Genomic DNA, 15,217 nt, shown 5'->3' on the forward strand with positions numbered 1-15,217 from the left:
TGTACTGAGCACTACAGTCTCATGCTTTCTCTTTTTCCTTCCTGTTGTCTTGCTTTCTCAAATAGGGTGTCGCACACTTTGCTGAGACTTAAATTTGAGGGCCTTGCTCCAGGAGGAGTTGCAGTCTCATCAAATACAAGACTATGCTATTGTCAGCATTTCACATAAAAATACTCATAGAGAAGGAGCCTCATTTGAAAAAAATGAATTATGTTTGCTTTTTTTGGTCTCTTCCCTCTCTGTATGTTCTCTTAGATATCAGCACTTTTTCTTCTTCTGTCTCTATTGCTTTTGACTCTATGAACTCTAATATGCGCTCATCTACTGGATCATTATAATTAACTGTGGTCAATTCTGAATTGGCTGCGGAGGGGAGGCAAGGGAGCATCAGGGAACTGATTTGCTCATAGGAGAGTCACTGACATGAGTACATCTCATTGGTTCATTTTGTTGGTTTGTTTGTTCTTTCCTTAGTTCACTTACTCACCTATCTATCCATCCTGCTTAGGCTAATGTATTTTACTGCATGTCTTTAGGCAGCTTATCTTCAGACTTGGTCTCACTGTTTATCACACCCTGTTAGACTTGCCAGTTACGAAGGAACTGATAAACACTAGAGCAGTTACAAACCCCACCCGTCTTCCTGGGCTTTCTCCTCAAAGCATTTTCAAGTGGTTCAAGATCACAGGAATTTCTTCTGACTCTGAAGTCATGATATAATGAGGTCACAGCATGCACATTCTCCCCTATTTTTCTAGAATATGATCCCTAAAATGCAAGCCATTTGATGGCTAAGAAATGGGTAACTGATAAGGGCTTAAGGAAAAATTGACTGGGATGAGTTTATTGAAAGTGGTACCTGTTTTATTTTCTGGTAGAGTTGAGAGATTTTTATTGGTAATTTTTTTTTTACCTTATACAGTTTTTATTTGTCCATTGTCTTGTAATGCCACTGTTCAACATGGAGCCCTCAATCTTTCTGCTTTCTTATAAAATTATGTAGGGTATGTGTGTGTGTGTCTGTCCTGGTGCTCCAACAAAAACATAAACTTATTGAGTACAGGGACTGTGTGCTATATTTATTTTAAATCTCCCCCATAGCATTTAGGTCATAGTACTTACTTAATAACTAAAGTGTCATGTAGTAAGTGATCAAGTGAAAGTCACTCAGTCTTGTCTGAATCTTTGCGACCCCATGGATGCATGGAATTCTCCAGGCCAGAATACTGGAGTGGGTAACCTTTCCCTTCTCCAGGGGATCTTCCCAACCCAGGGGTCAAACCCAGGTAGCCTGCATTTCAGGCTGATACTTTACCGGTTGAGCCAGAATGATATAAATTGATGTTCATATATGAAAATGAAATATATTAATATAAGTTTGTGTGCTCAGTCACTTCAGTCATGTCCAACTCTTTGTGACCCTGTGGACCATAGCCCACCAGGTTCCTCTGTTTATGAGATTCTCCAGGCAAGAATAATGAATTAGGTTGTCATGCCCTCCTCCTGGGGATCTTCCCGACCCAGGAATTGAACCTGCATCTCCTGCTTTGCAGGCAGATTCTTTACCCACTGAGCCACCTGGGAAGCCCTAATATATGTATAAAGCATAATAAATGATATATGTTAATATCAATATATAAATGCTATTTATTTATTGTCAATATGGGCTTCCCTTGTGGCTCAGCTGGTAAAGAATCCTCTTACAATGCAGGAGACCTGGGTTCGATTCCTGGGTTGGGAAGATCCCCTGGAGAAGGGAAAGGCTTCCCACTCCAGTATTCTGGCCTGGAGAATTCCATGGATTGTACAGTCCATTGGGTTGCAAAGAGTCAGACACGACTGAGTGACTTTCACTATTGTCAATATAATGTCAAGGACATATATACATATGTGCATATTATTTTCATATGTGAGATATATTCAAAACATTGTCTAGCCTATGTGTAGTTAAACTATAGCAGCATCATAATTAAGAGATGATACCCCAGATTTTTTGTGAGAACTAGAAGGCTTTTGTAGTATAAATGATTTTTGCATTAAGGGTGTCAGAGAAAGCCAGTGGTCGGTAGTTAAAATGGTAAAACAAATTTTATTCAAGAACTATTGCAATGGGGTTTAAGAGGCCTCAGGTTCAAATACAGCATGAGCAAGTGGGGATTTATATCCAAGGATCAGGGTGAGGGTAAGTGGGTGAAAAATTACTCAGAGGAAACATCAAGGGTAAAGGAGGATTCTATCTAAACTGACTTGACAGGATTCTTGATAAAACTGGGTGATGCAAAGATGAACACAGAAGCCCAGAGGTCAAGGCTTCATTGGGAAGAGAGTTCAGAGGAGGCTGACTGATGATTGGTCAAGGAAATAGTCTTTTGTAGGGGCTACTTTAGGTATCTGATATTTATTTAGGTGTATCCTGACCTTTTCTGTTGAAGTGTAAGAAAACACAATTTGGGAATTTGTGCCTATACTTGATTTGTGAGTGAATGTGTGTGTGTGTGTGTTATCATGATTTGTATTGAGGAATAATCTCTTAAGCATTTGCTGATGTCTACTGAAAAAAAAAAGCACAACATGAGAGTTGTGAGTTAAGTTTTGTTTGCAGCAAAATAAAGGCTATACCCTGGGAGACAGCCTCTCAGAGCTCTGAGGGACTGCTCCGAAGGGGTAAGAGAAAAGGGCAGGATGTATGTGATTTTGATGAAGAGGGTATGTGCAGTTAAGAACACATTTTGAGAAAAAGTAGCTGCTAGTAATGATTTTAGTGCTTTTCTAGATATGAGAAGATGCAGGAAATTAGAATCATAAATTCTTCTCCTGAAAATGTATATCTGCAGGCTTGTTCTTCTGATTTTTTTCCTGGAGTGCAGAGTGCCTCATTTCTGATCTCTATCCTGAACTCCTTTCAGAGGTGTTGAAGGTCAGTGTCTGCAGTAGCTGGTGACTTTGTGTTTGCGGATGGCGAGCCACAATTTTTCATCCACTCTCATCAGGAGTAATTCCATGCTCTATTTCTTTCTGGGTTGTTTCCTTGGTTCCCACATATTTACAATGTTAGATTTTCAGAGTGTCCCATCATTTTGTTATTTGAGGCAGTGTTTTCATTCTCCAGTGTTTTGTGATTTTCAGACTTGTCTAAATAACTGCCATCCCCTGAGTGGGTTCACAAGCCCTTCCTCCAGTTTATAATTTAATAGAGTGTGGCTTGTGAGCGGATGTTCTGCTGTCTAGAGTGTGCTCTGACTCACATCATTATGTTTGGTGATAAAGTGTCAGGAGCCCTGTAATGTTGCAAAAATTGACAGGAATTTTTCCTGTTGTCAGGAAAATTGTGAAACATGTTGAAATAGGCAGAAAAGATGACTGACTGTTCTGTTTAGAGCACCTTTCTGAATGATCAGTTTCTGTAGAAGTCTGCATCTTTCCCTGACTTTGAACTATTTTGCAATACTGTTAGATGTAGGAAATTGATAAGAATACAAATGATTCCTGTCCATAGAAATGAAAATCCACTTTATTTTTTGGAATGTAATTGATTATTGCCCTCAGGAGATTTCCCAGTTCTGTATCTCTTAGCTCATTTCACTTTTCTGGTTGGCGGTTGATATGTGCTCTTTGAGTTCTCCTTTGAATTGGTGACAATGGCTTATTTCTGGATTGACTTGTTAGTTAATGACTTAAATAAAATATTTGACATATTAATTTTATATTTATATTAGAAAAATTTTATATTTTCTTTTTAATTTCTCTTTGATAGCCAAAAAACTCCCATTTCCAAGGGATCAGTTTAGCTCAATATCTATTTAGGTCTGTGACCAGAGTTATGAGGTATTATCTATAAATCTGAAAATGAATGTGCTGTAGCTCTCTTTATTCAGTACCTTGAATACCATTCAAAATATTTGAGGAGTGTGTATTGTATCTTGAGTGATTTTACTGCATCATACTATTTCTTAGATCTCTGCGATGGGTTTAAGGGTTGACTTGAGAAGTAGATTTAAAAAATTGTTACTGGCCTAGATGAAATAGCCTATTAAATAATTTAAAAAATAAAACCCATCAGGCAGGGACTGCAGTCTAAATTTCTGACCCCAAGTGCTGCCCTCTGCATGAAGTAGGTTTGCATTTAGTGTTTTTAAATTATAAATAAACACATTACAGCTTCCTGCTGGAGTGCTAAGAATTTTGTAACTTAACAATAGCTGTGCCTCTTTAGATTTCAAGGGTATTCTAGAGGAGGCAGGTAGAATAAAGAATCATAGGAAGATTAATTGGCATATTACATGTACCACTGCAGCCAGAAAACACAGCATAACTTTCCCGTGTACTTACTGCTATTCTCATCTCATAACTGGCAACCTGAATAACACAGAGGCCATGGTGACAGAGTTTTCTTGAGCTTACCTATTTTATTCAAAGGTCTTGCTTCATCTGAAATTCATGCCATACTTTTCAGCATCATTATTTTGCAAGGATGATAACAAATTTCAAATGAGGGCCAGGATCTTTACAGTGGGATATGCAGATGAGAAAGACTTCCTAATACAAATAATGGGAACAAGAGGAACAGGAAAACCATTATGCAACTGCATGGCTGGTCTAGGCTATTCTGCAGTAGGAGATTGTGGTAGGCTGAATACTACTCCCCCCAGCAAAGAAAGGTGCCCATGTCCTAATCCCTGGAATTTGTGTAGGTTACCTTATATGACAGGGGGAGAAAAAGGCTTAAAAAAAGACTGTGAAGATGTGAGTAAGAATCTCGAGATGAAGATGGTTATCTGAATGGGTCTTAAATGCAGTCACAAGGGGGAGGAAGAAGAAGGCAGTGTGTCCACAGAGGCAGAGATTGGTGTGATGGCAGCTGCCAGCCAATGAAGCTGGCAGATGTCAGAAACTGGAAGGAGCAAGGAGTGGATTTTGCCTGAGGGCCTCCAGAGGGAATGTGGCCTGGGTGGCACTTCAGTGATGCTGGTTTTGGACTTCTGGCCTCCAGAATTGTAAGAGAACAAATTTCTGTTTTTTTAAGCTGATAAATTTTTGATAATTTGTTAGGGCAGTCAAAGGAAAACTAATACAGATTTTACTACCTGAAAGTGGGGAGTTGCTGTTACAGATAACTAAAAATGAGCAGGTGGCTTTAGAATTGGATAATGAACAGAAGCTGGAAGAATTTAAAGTACATGAAAGAAAATAACCTAGATTGCCTAGAACAGACTGTTGACAAAAATATGAATGTTAAAGATTTCTCCAGTGATGATTCAGGAAGAAGTGAGAAATACAGTAGTAAGAGGGAATATTAAATTGTCCTCAGCAGAATGTTGGTAGAAATTTTAAATGTGCCACTGGTTAAGGCTGAAAAGAACATGAGGATTGCATCGTTGGAAATTGGAGGACAGGTGATTTTTGTTATATAGTGGCAGAAAGTTTAACAATTTCATCCTGTTGTGTGGAAGGTAAGTAACACTTGTAAGTGATGAACTTGAATATCAACAGGGGAGATTTCTGAGCAAAGTTTCGCAGCTTACAGTAAAATGTTAGAGGAAAGAACAGTCGAAGGGAGAATTGTTAAAAAGAAATCCAGACTTGATTATTTGGAAAATTCTCAGCCTGTGCAAATTGCAAAAGATGCTAAATTTGGGGGTTCACTGTTAGGAGAGTATGCTGTGGAGACAAGGCCCAGAGTGTGGCTAGAAAACCTTCTGCTAGTGTCAAAAAAATTAGGTGTGTGATTCATGGATCTCAACTGTCTTAGCAGAAACCAAGAACAGAGATGGGATTATCCAGGAAAGATTTTAGGAAGATCTTCTGTCTCATGGCATGAGTCCTATGAGATGCACAGGAGACCCACAAACTTTTTGATAAAAGGGGAAATACTCCAGCATCAAGAAAATGACAGAAATGGATGAAATGGAGGAGGGCTGTTGGATTCCCAAAACTTTATAGGCAAGAAGAAGTCTAGTAAAACTACTCAACTGCAAATATGTTTTTATTTAAAAAAAAATTCAGAAGAATGACTCTGCGAGTGAAGTCTTGGGCCCAGAGATTGGAGCCACGAACTATAGTGGATTGTGCCCAGACCTTGAAACCTTATGTAATTTGCCCTGCTGAATTTTGAAATGTCTTGAGATGGTTGACATCATCCTTCCCTTTCTTTCATTTTATCTCGTCCTTAGTGGGAATGTCTATAATTGTTGTTAATGTCAGAAACCACTGTACTTTGGAAGCAGGTAACACAGGTGTGCAGATGGAGGGGAATCTTGCCCCCTTATAGATCATAACCAGAGTCTCCTTGATACTTAATTTAAATGATTAGTTTTGGGACCTTTGAGCTAATGAGATGTAAATGAGGTTTTGGTCTTTGAATTGATACTGTAATGGGTTGAGACTTTTTAGGGAATGTTGGTATGTGGTAAGTGTATTTTGCATATGGGAAGGACATGAAACTTTGAAACCAGAAGGTGGGCTATGGTAGGCTGAATAATGCCCTCCTCTTCAAAAGATATTCATATCCTCTCCCCTGGAACCTATGAGTTGTTATCTCTTGTGGATAAAAAGGTTGAAGATGTGAATAGGTTATGGATCTTGAGATGGGGGATTTTTTTTTTTTTTATGATCTCAGTGGACCCTAAATGCAATCACGAGTCTTATCAGAATGAGATAAAAGGGAGATCAGACAGAAGAGGAGAAGGCAGTGTGACCACAGAGGTAGAGATTGGAGTGATTCAGCCACAAACCAATGAAAGGCAGCAACCACCAGAGACTAGAAGAGGCATTCTCCCCACAACCTCCGGGGGGAGGGCAGCCTGGTTGATGTTTTGATTTTGGCCCAGTGATACCAAGTTTGGATTTTTTGCCTCCAGAACTGTGAAAGGATAAAGTTCTCTTGTCTCAAGTTACGTGTGGGGTAATTTTTGGCAGCATCTGCAGGAAACTAATATAGAAATAGAAGGAGAATCCAATGGTTTCTGCTTACCTTTGTCTTCTTATATTCTGAGTATGAGACATCCTTATGATTCTTATTAGACTTGTAACTATTAGGCTCTTATATTCAAAACTTTGACCACTTCTAGTTTAAAACAGTAGCCTTCTATTTTAAGCACAATTGCATTATATAAACTGAAAACATTAGTAGATAAATGGAAGGCTTGAGTTCTGCTCTCAGCTATGTTGCTTACTAGGTGGGTGTGTATGAGTAAGTCACTTCTGAGTTCTACTTGAGTAATGGGAATAATGTTAACTGTCTTTCCTAATCCACATAATTATTATGAGTACTTAATGACATATGTGTGAAAAATACCAGATAAAGTGCATGTAAGTTTCTGTAATAAACTCTTTATTATGCTCCCTCGACCTATAGGAAAGTTTTCATGAGCTATTTTGTACACAAATCACTGAATACATGAAACACTCCCCCCACCTTAGATAAGATGCTAGAAGTGGAATTTTGGAGTCAAATTTTTTTTAACACATTAAAGCTCTTGGTACAGAATGAATATTTCTCCCCAGAAATCCTATACTACTTCATTTTCTCTTTGGAAGCACATATGAGTGCTCATTTTACTGCACTGTTACATTAGAGAGTTTTAAAATAAATTTAAATGCCATGCCAACTTGATGAAAATCATTATTTGTATTTCTTTGGCAATGTTCAACTTATTTTGTATATATATTTTTTGTTAGTTGCTCAGTGGTATCCAGTTCTTTGTGACCCCATAGGCTGTAGCCCTCCAGGCTTCCCTGTCTGTGGAATTCTCCAGGCAAGAATACTGAAGTGGGTTGCCATTCCCTTCTTCAGGGGATCTTCCCAACCCAGGGATCAAACCCAGGTCTCCTGCGTTGCATATACTTGGCTATTTGTATTGTTCTTTAATGAATTGCTTGTGTTCTTTGACCATATTTCCAATAATTATTTGTCCTTTTTATTACTGATTTTTAGGAATCCAGTATTTTATACTTAAAGATTATGGTGAAATATATATAAATCAAATTTAGCATCTTAATAATTTTAAGTGTACAGTTCAGTGGCCACTGAGTATATTGTTGTACATCCATCACCACCATTCATTTGCAGAACTCAGAAACCTGGTATTCTTAAGTTAATTAACCTTTGCTGTGTGTTTCTTCGGCAGTTCGTTTTGTTGTTTAGTTTTTACTTTTGTTTAGGATGACTTCTGATGTATAGTGTTTAACATTCGTATGCTGTCAAATTTAGTGAACCTCATTGTGTTTTCCTCCCTCCCTCCCTCTCCTTTCCTCCCTTCTTCTCTCCTTCCTCCTATCTTTCCTTTTGGAAAGCCTTTCCCATTTGTAGGCTTTTATTGATTTTTTTTTAACATGTGTAGATTTGCTCTTAATTGGCCATAAAACGTATTAGAAATCCAGATTCTTGTCAAATAACAATCTCAAATTGTGTTACCAAACTTTGTAAAAAAAAAAAAAAATTCTATTTGAAAAAAATCCTATTTAGAGATGATTGCTTGAAGGATATAATGAATCTTCTTTCTTGGGGAGAGTCTGCTGAATGTAGCATAAAGCCCTTGGCTCCCAGCTCAGTGATTATACCTTCTCTAACTCTCAACCCCTTTTCGTTTTGTCTTTAAGAGTGTGCAGATATTGAAACGGGGAACAGAGATGCAGGTAGTTTGTGCCGTACCTTATTACCACTAGTTAGTTCCTTCCTGCATATCATCCTCTGTACCCACATTGCCTTTAAGGAGAAGAAGAATTCTATCACTAATAAGTGCTAACTCAGTGTAGCTTAACCTGGCTAACATTTTACTGCTGCAAAGCCGTGCAAAATAGGAAATACTATTATTCTAATTTTACCAATGAAGAAAATGGATGCGTTGAGAGGTAAAGTGGCTTGCCCAGTATAGCACATTGATGGTACGTGGAGGAATAGGCTGTCAATTCAAACTCAGACCTGATTCCAGGACCTGCCTCTTAACTGGTATTCTTTCTCTGTGTACACATACACACATGTACAAACACACACACACATGCACACAAACTTCCCTGCCTCCCACACCTGGTTTTCTGGTGATTATGTTACAATATTTCTATTCACTCCTGTTATTAATATAGTAAGGGAGTCAAACAGAGTAGATGAAACCAGCTAGCAACTTCTAAAATATTGAGCTGAAAATATTTTGGGCTAGATTTATAACTTCTCTCATTCTTGAAATTCTGCAATGACATGTTGTCCTCATTCCTATCAGCTCAAGATCTCAGTGATGTGCTCTGAGCAGGGGTGGTCAGCGTGAAGACAGAGTTCAGAGCAACCAAGGGCCAGAGACAAGTGGGTTGGTCTTACTTGGTGACTGTAGTAAATGGTCTATTTTACAGTCAGTGATTGAAGATAGTCTGCTGTGGTGGGGTATATTGAGCCTGGAAGAGTTGCTTTAAAATCTGGTAGTCTTTTAGTTAGTGTTTGGATGATTAATTATTATGCCTTCTGCTAAATTATAAACAGAGTGAAAAATTAGGTCAGTAGGAACAGTTCTCTTTTTCTTGCTTTGAAAAACTTAGGACAGTGACAGCCTTCAATTTCTTAGGGTTATTTTGCTCATATATTAATAGCTATCAATTATTCAGATCGTAAGGAGCCTGCAAAAATAGGGACATGTGCTGTTGCCTTTTGGGTGGGTGAGATTACAGGTTCCTGGTCACACTGTGAAGCGTATGGCTGTCATGCTCCTCTTCAGAGGCTCAGTGCCTTGTATGATACATTTTTATCCAAACTTTAAGCTTTTTATTTTTTTGGGGGTATTCCCTGGTGGCTCAGACGGCAAAGAATCTGCCTGTACTGCAGGAGACCTGGGCTCAGTCCCTGGGTTGGGAAGATCCCTTGGAGGAGAAAATGTCAACCCACTCCAATATTCTTGACCGAGAATTTCATAGACAGAGGAACCTGGTGGGCTATAGTCCATGGGGTCACAAAGAGTCGGACACGACTGAGCGACCTAAACACACATAGCTAACTAACAATGTTGTGGTAGTTTCAGGTGAGCAGCGAAGGACCCAACCATATATATGCATGTATCCATTCTCCCACAAACCTCCCTCCCATCTAGGCTGGCACATCACATTGAGTAAAGTTCCATGTGCTAGGCTGTAGGTCCTTGTTGGTTATCTGTTTTGAATATAGCAGTGTACACATGACCTTCACAAATGCCCTAACTGTCCCTCCCTGCCCCTGGCAACTGTAAGTTTGTTTTCTAAGTCTGTGAGTCCTTTTCTGTTTTGCAAGTCAGTTCATTTGTGGCATGATATATATATATATATATATATATATATATTTTTTTTTTTTTTTATCAAAAAACTACATGGTATGGATAGAGTCTCGGAAGAATGAGGATCAACCAGAGAGAACAGTTCGGAACGAGGCTTCCAGGCAGGTTTGAGAGTGACTGAGAAAGCACAGTTGTCCCATTAAAACTGGCTCTAACAAAGACTTGTCTTTGTGATTATTTGCAGAAAGATTACCACTTTGAATATACAGAATGTGATAGCAGTGGCTCCAGGTGGAGAGTTGCCATTCCGAATTCCGCAGTGGACTGCTCTGGCCTGCCTGACCCAGTGAGAGGCAAAGAATGCAGTATGTTTTGACTTATATTTTCCCAATTAAACCATAAGTCCTTCATATGAGCCCGAGAAGTTAACTGTGATGCCTATAAAAGACCTTGGGGAAAGGGAGCATTATTGTCTAGCAGAGCAGAAGCATCTTTTCTCAACACCTGGTGCCCTTAGGTCTGAAGTCTGAAAGGAGATGCATGCTGTATTAAAGGGTGTTAATTTTTATTTGTCTTACAAAATCTGGTTTATTATCTTACTTGAAATTCTAAAGGGCAGAGTGGAAGAATTTCTATTTAATAGATTTTTTTCTTTAAATTTTAAGGGACTTTTCGGAGAGTTTTGGTGCACATAAGTAGCACTGGGTACACACCATATTGTTAAGCACATTGTGTAAATGTGCCACCTGAGTCATTTGTAGGTTCGGTGACATTAAGGACAGTTACACTGTTGTGCTGTCCTCCCCAACACACATCTATAGAACTCTCTCACCTGGCAATGAATTTTTTTTTTTAGCCATAGAAATATTATAATTTGTCTTTTTATTGTACAGAGAAATTAGAGAATTTGTCTGTCATATTCAACAGCTTGTCTTGTAGCAATTAAGCAGGTTTGAAGTGTAATATGAATTAACAGAAATATGTCATTAAATTAATTTTCATTTATAGACTATACTTTTAAAAACCCTCGAATTTGGTGAGTCATAAGATCCTGCAGTAAAGTTGTCTTGTGGTGTTCTAGAGTTCAAAGCCAGAAGTAAGACAAAGATTATTTTGGTTTTTCTACAGTCTTCCAAATGGTATTTCTAAAAGCTGAGTTCTTTTGTTCCCAAATGAAAAGCAGATAAGCAAATTAATTAAACAGATAGCTAATTCCTTCCTCTTCATGGGAAAACTCTATCTCCATGATTGGTTAGAGGAATTTTAGCATAGGTGTGGATTTTGTAATAAAGAGAGACAGGAAGATGGTATATCTTAGGAAAATTAGAGAAGAGAGCCATTATTTCTTGGTGAATGATATTAAATGAATATAAAGAGAACCTGAGAAATCCAGGTTAGCCAGGGAAAGGTTTGTGTCCAGCAAGAATCTTGAGAGGATAGTGGGGCCAGTGGAGAAGATGATCCGTGGCTGGGGTATATGAGGCTACCTGTGCAGAGAGAGGACCAGCTCTCAGGGAGCATCCCAGTTAAAAGGGAAACAGCTTGAGTATTGCCTGTGGAATTAACTCATTGCAAAATTGCTTCTGTCACTTCACTGGAAAATCTGTATGTCCTTTATCTATATTTATATTTTCCTCATGGGCTAATTCCTTGTTTCCCTTATAAACAACCCTACTGAGGTGGAGTGTGTCAAAATTTTTGAATGTATCAGATCTCTTCAAGAAAATTAGAGATACCATGGAAACATTTCATGCAAAGATGGGCACAAGAAAGGACAGAAATGGTATGGACCTAACAGAAGCAGAAGATATTAAGAAGAGGTGCAAGAATACACAGAAGAACTATACAGAAAAGATCTTCATGACCCAGATAACCACAATGGTGTGATCACTCACCTAGAGCCAGACTTCCTGGAATGCAAAGTCAAGTGGGCCTTAGGAAGCATCATTGCTAACAAAGCTAATGGTGGTGATGGAATTGCAGTTGAGCTATTTCAAATCCTAAAAGATGATGCTGTGAAAGTGCTGCACTCAATATGCCAGCAAATTTGGAAAACTCAGCAGTGGCCACAGGACTGGAAAAAGTCAGTTTTCATTCCAATCCCAAAGAAAGGCAGTGGCAAAGAATGTTCAGACTACTGCACAATTGCATTCATCTCACACGCTAGCAAAGTAATGCTCAAAATTCTCCAAGCAAGGCTTCAACAGTATGTGAACCAAGAACTTCCAGATGTTCAAGCTAGATTTAGAAAAGACAGAGGAACCAGAGATCAAATTGCCAACATCTGTTGGATCATTGAAAAAGCAGGAGTGTTCCAGAGAAATATCTACTTCTGCTTTATTGACTACACCAAAGCCTCTGACTATGTGGATCACAACAAACTGTGAAAATTTCTTCAAGAGATGGGAATACCAGACTACTGTACCTGCCTCCTGTGAAATCTGTATGCAGGTCAAGAAGTAATAGTTAGAACTGAACGTGGAACAACAGACTGGTTCCAAATTGGGAAAGGAGTATGTCAAGGCTGCATATTGTCACCCTGCTTTTTTAACTTCTGTGCAGAATTCAGTTCAGTTCAGTCGCTCAGTCGTGTCCAACTCTTTGCAACCCCATGGACTGCAGCACACCAGGCTTCCCTGTCCATCAACAACTCTTCAAGTTTACTCAGACTCATGTCCATTGATTAGGTGATGCCATCCAAACATCCTCTCTCGTCCTCTTCTCCTCCTGCCTTCAGTCTTTCCCATCATCAGGGTCTTTTCAAATGACCATGCAGAGTACATCATGAAAAATGCTGGACTGGATGAAGCATAAGCTGGAATCAAGATTGCCAGGAGAAATATCAGTAACCTTAGATATGCAGATGACACCACCCTCATGGCAGAATGTGAAGAAGAACTAAAGAGCCTCTTAGTGAAAGTGAAAGAGGAGAGAGAAAAAGTTGGCTTAAAATCCAACATTAAAAAAACTAAGATCGTGGCATTCGGTCCTGTCACTTCATGGCAAATAGATGGGGAAACAATGGAAACAGTGACAGACTTTATTTTCTTGGGCTCCAAAATCACTGCAGATGGTGACTGAGACCATGGAATTAAAAGATGCTTTCTCCTTGGGCATCTAGGTTGCTTCCATGTCCCTTGGAAGAAAAGCTATGACAATCCTAGACAGCATTTTAAAAAGCAGAGACATTACTTTGCCAACAAAGATCTGACTAGTCAAAGCTATGGTTTTTCCAGTAGTCATATATGGATGTTAGGTTTGGATTATAAAGAAAACTAAACTCCAAAGAATTGATGCTTTTGAACTGTGGTGTTGGAGAAGACTCTTGAGAGTCCCTTGGACTGCAAGGAGATCCAACTAGTCAATCCTAAAGAAAATCAGGCCTGAATATTCATTGGAAGGACTGATGCTGAAGCTGAAACTCCAGTACTTTGGCACTTGATGCCAAGAACTGACTCATTGAAAAAACCCCTGATGCTGGGAAAGATTGAAGGCAGGAGGAGAAGGGGACGACAGAGGATGAGATGGTTGGATGGCATCACCAACTCAATGGACATGAGTTTGAGCAAGCTCCAGGAGCTGGTGATGGACAGGGAAGCCTGGTGATGCTGCAGTCTATGAGGTCATTAAGAGTCCAACACGACTGAAGGACTGAACTGGTCTCAACTGTTTCAGCAGCTGTGCTGCTGTTGACTGGCATTGGCTTTTGAGAACTGATTGTTCCTTTGAAATGGGCTAAGTTGAAGTATTCACATGATGGAAATTGATAAATACTACAAATCAGCTTACCTGCATACCACTGATTAAATTCATTGGCCAAAATTTCAAAAATATGTTTCAGAATTGATGTTTGACTAGGAATTATTTCTGTTTGTTGCCAAGGATGTCTTTTGTTCATTATTTATTATTATCTTTCACAGATAATGTTATGAATTTGACATGCCAGCTAGAACTACTCTAAAAACTCAATCTAGTAAAGTCATTATTAATTATAAATCGCTTTAAATGATGATAGTACTTACTTTTAAAATGATAGCCTAAAATGATACTATTTATTAGATGGCTGGGGCATTTTTTATCTTGGTTTGTCTGAAATCTGAATTTACATGTATTTCTGTGTACTATAGTTATATCTGCTCTGGAGGTTATTAGTCTGGCCTCTGATTGTGACTGTTCTTTGTGTGATAAAGGCAAGTTGTTTTGAAACTCACAAGAAACTTAATAGAGGCAATTACCTTAGAAGCTCAGTCAATTCCTAACATTAAGCGTGATGCTTACCACATTACTGGCCATCAAAGCACTGCTGAAGGCAGTTATGATAATAACTGAATATTCCTTCAGTGGCTTAGATGTTCTACTGCTAATAATAGCTACCATTTTTCATACATGGATGATAGGCTAACTACCGTGCTTGGGCTTCGTGTCATTTTCCGTTGTATCTTCACAACAACCCTCTCTGATAGATAATGTCAATGTTTCTGCTGATGAGAAAACTCGGAGTTAAGATGGTGAAATAAATTACTTCAGGTTGGGACATATAGGCAGGATATGGCAGATGTGTGGTCAAATACAGACATGTCTGATTCCAGAGCCTGTCTGGACATATGAGCTGGCATGGGGGTACATATAGCTCTATCACTGGCCATCTTCAAGGGAAGATATTAGAAACGTGTACTTCAGGATAAAAGAGGATAAAAATGTTGGGGTTCAGGAGTAGCTTGCTATCTGCAAGCTGTGTGTGAATGATGCCCAAACCTGAAATGATGGGTGATGCCCACAGGCACTAGACTCAGCAGCTATGTTGTGATGATATGGCCCAGCAGCTGGACCATCTAAAAGAAAATTTAAAAATTAACATGTCTGCCTCACATAAGTGAAAAATATTTAGGGCAGTGCTTATGTAAGACATAACTTCCCCAGATCCCACTGTTCTCAGTGAGACAAAACCCAGAATGTGGCCTCAATTGAAATTCCTATAGAATCTTCAA

At 38.9% G+C, this 15,217-nt stretch overlaps 1 protein-coding gene across 3 annotated transcripts in view; it reads left to right on the forward strand.

The window, feature by feature from the left end:
- The window catches only part of ELAPOR2 (endosome-lysosome associated apoptosis and autophagy regulator family member 2), a 205,291-nt gene that overhangs the window by 83,135 nt on the left and 106,939 nt on the right, over positions 1 to 15,217 (forward strand). The window contains exon 1 of one of the 3 annotated variants that reach the window (XM_065938922.1): positions 10,499 to 10,594. The exons of 1 other annotated variant lie outside the window; for it this stretch is intronic. The gene's annotated coding sequence lies outside the window, so the exon portion shown is untranslated. Of the gene's footprint in view, positions 1 to 10,498; positions 10,595 to 15,217 lie in introns of those variants that run through there. One more of the 3 variants, XM_065938921.1, reaches the window with a different exon arrangement.

Source organism: Muntiacus reevesi, chromosome 6, assembly GCF_963930625.1.
Source record: "Muntiacus reevesi chromosome 6, mMunRee1.1, whole genome shotgun sequence".
In the NCBI taxonomy this organism is placed as follows: domain Eukaryota; kingdom Metazoa; phylum Chordata; class Mammalia; order Artiodactyla; family Cervidae; genus Muntiacus; species Muntiacus reevesi.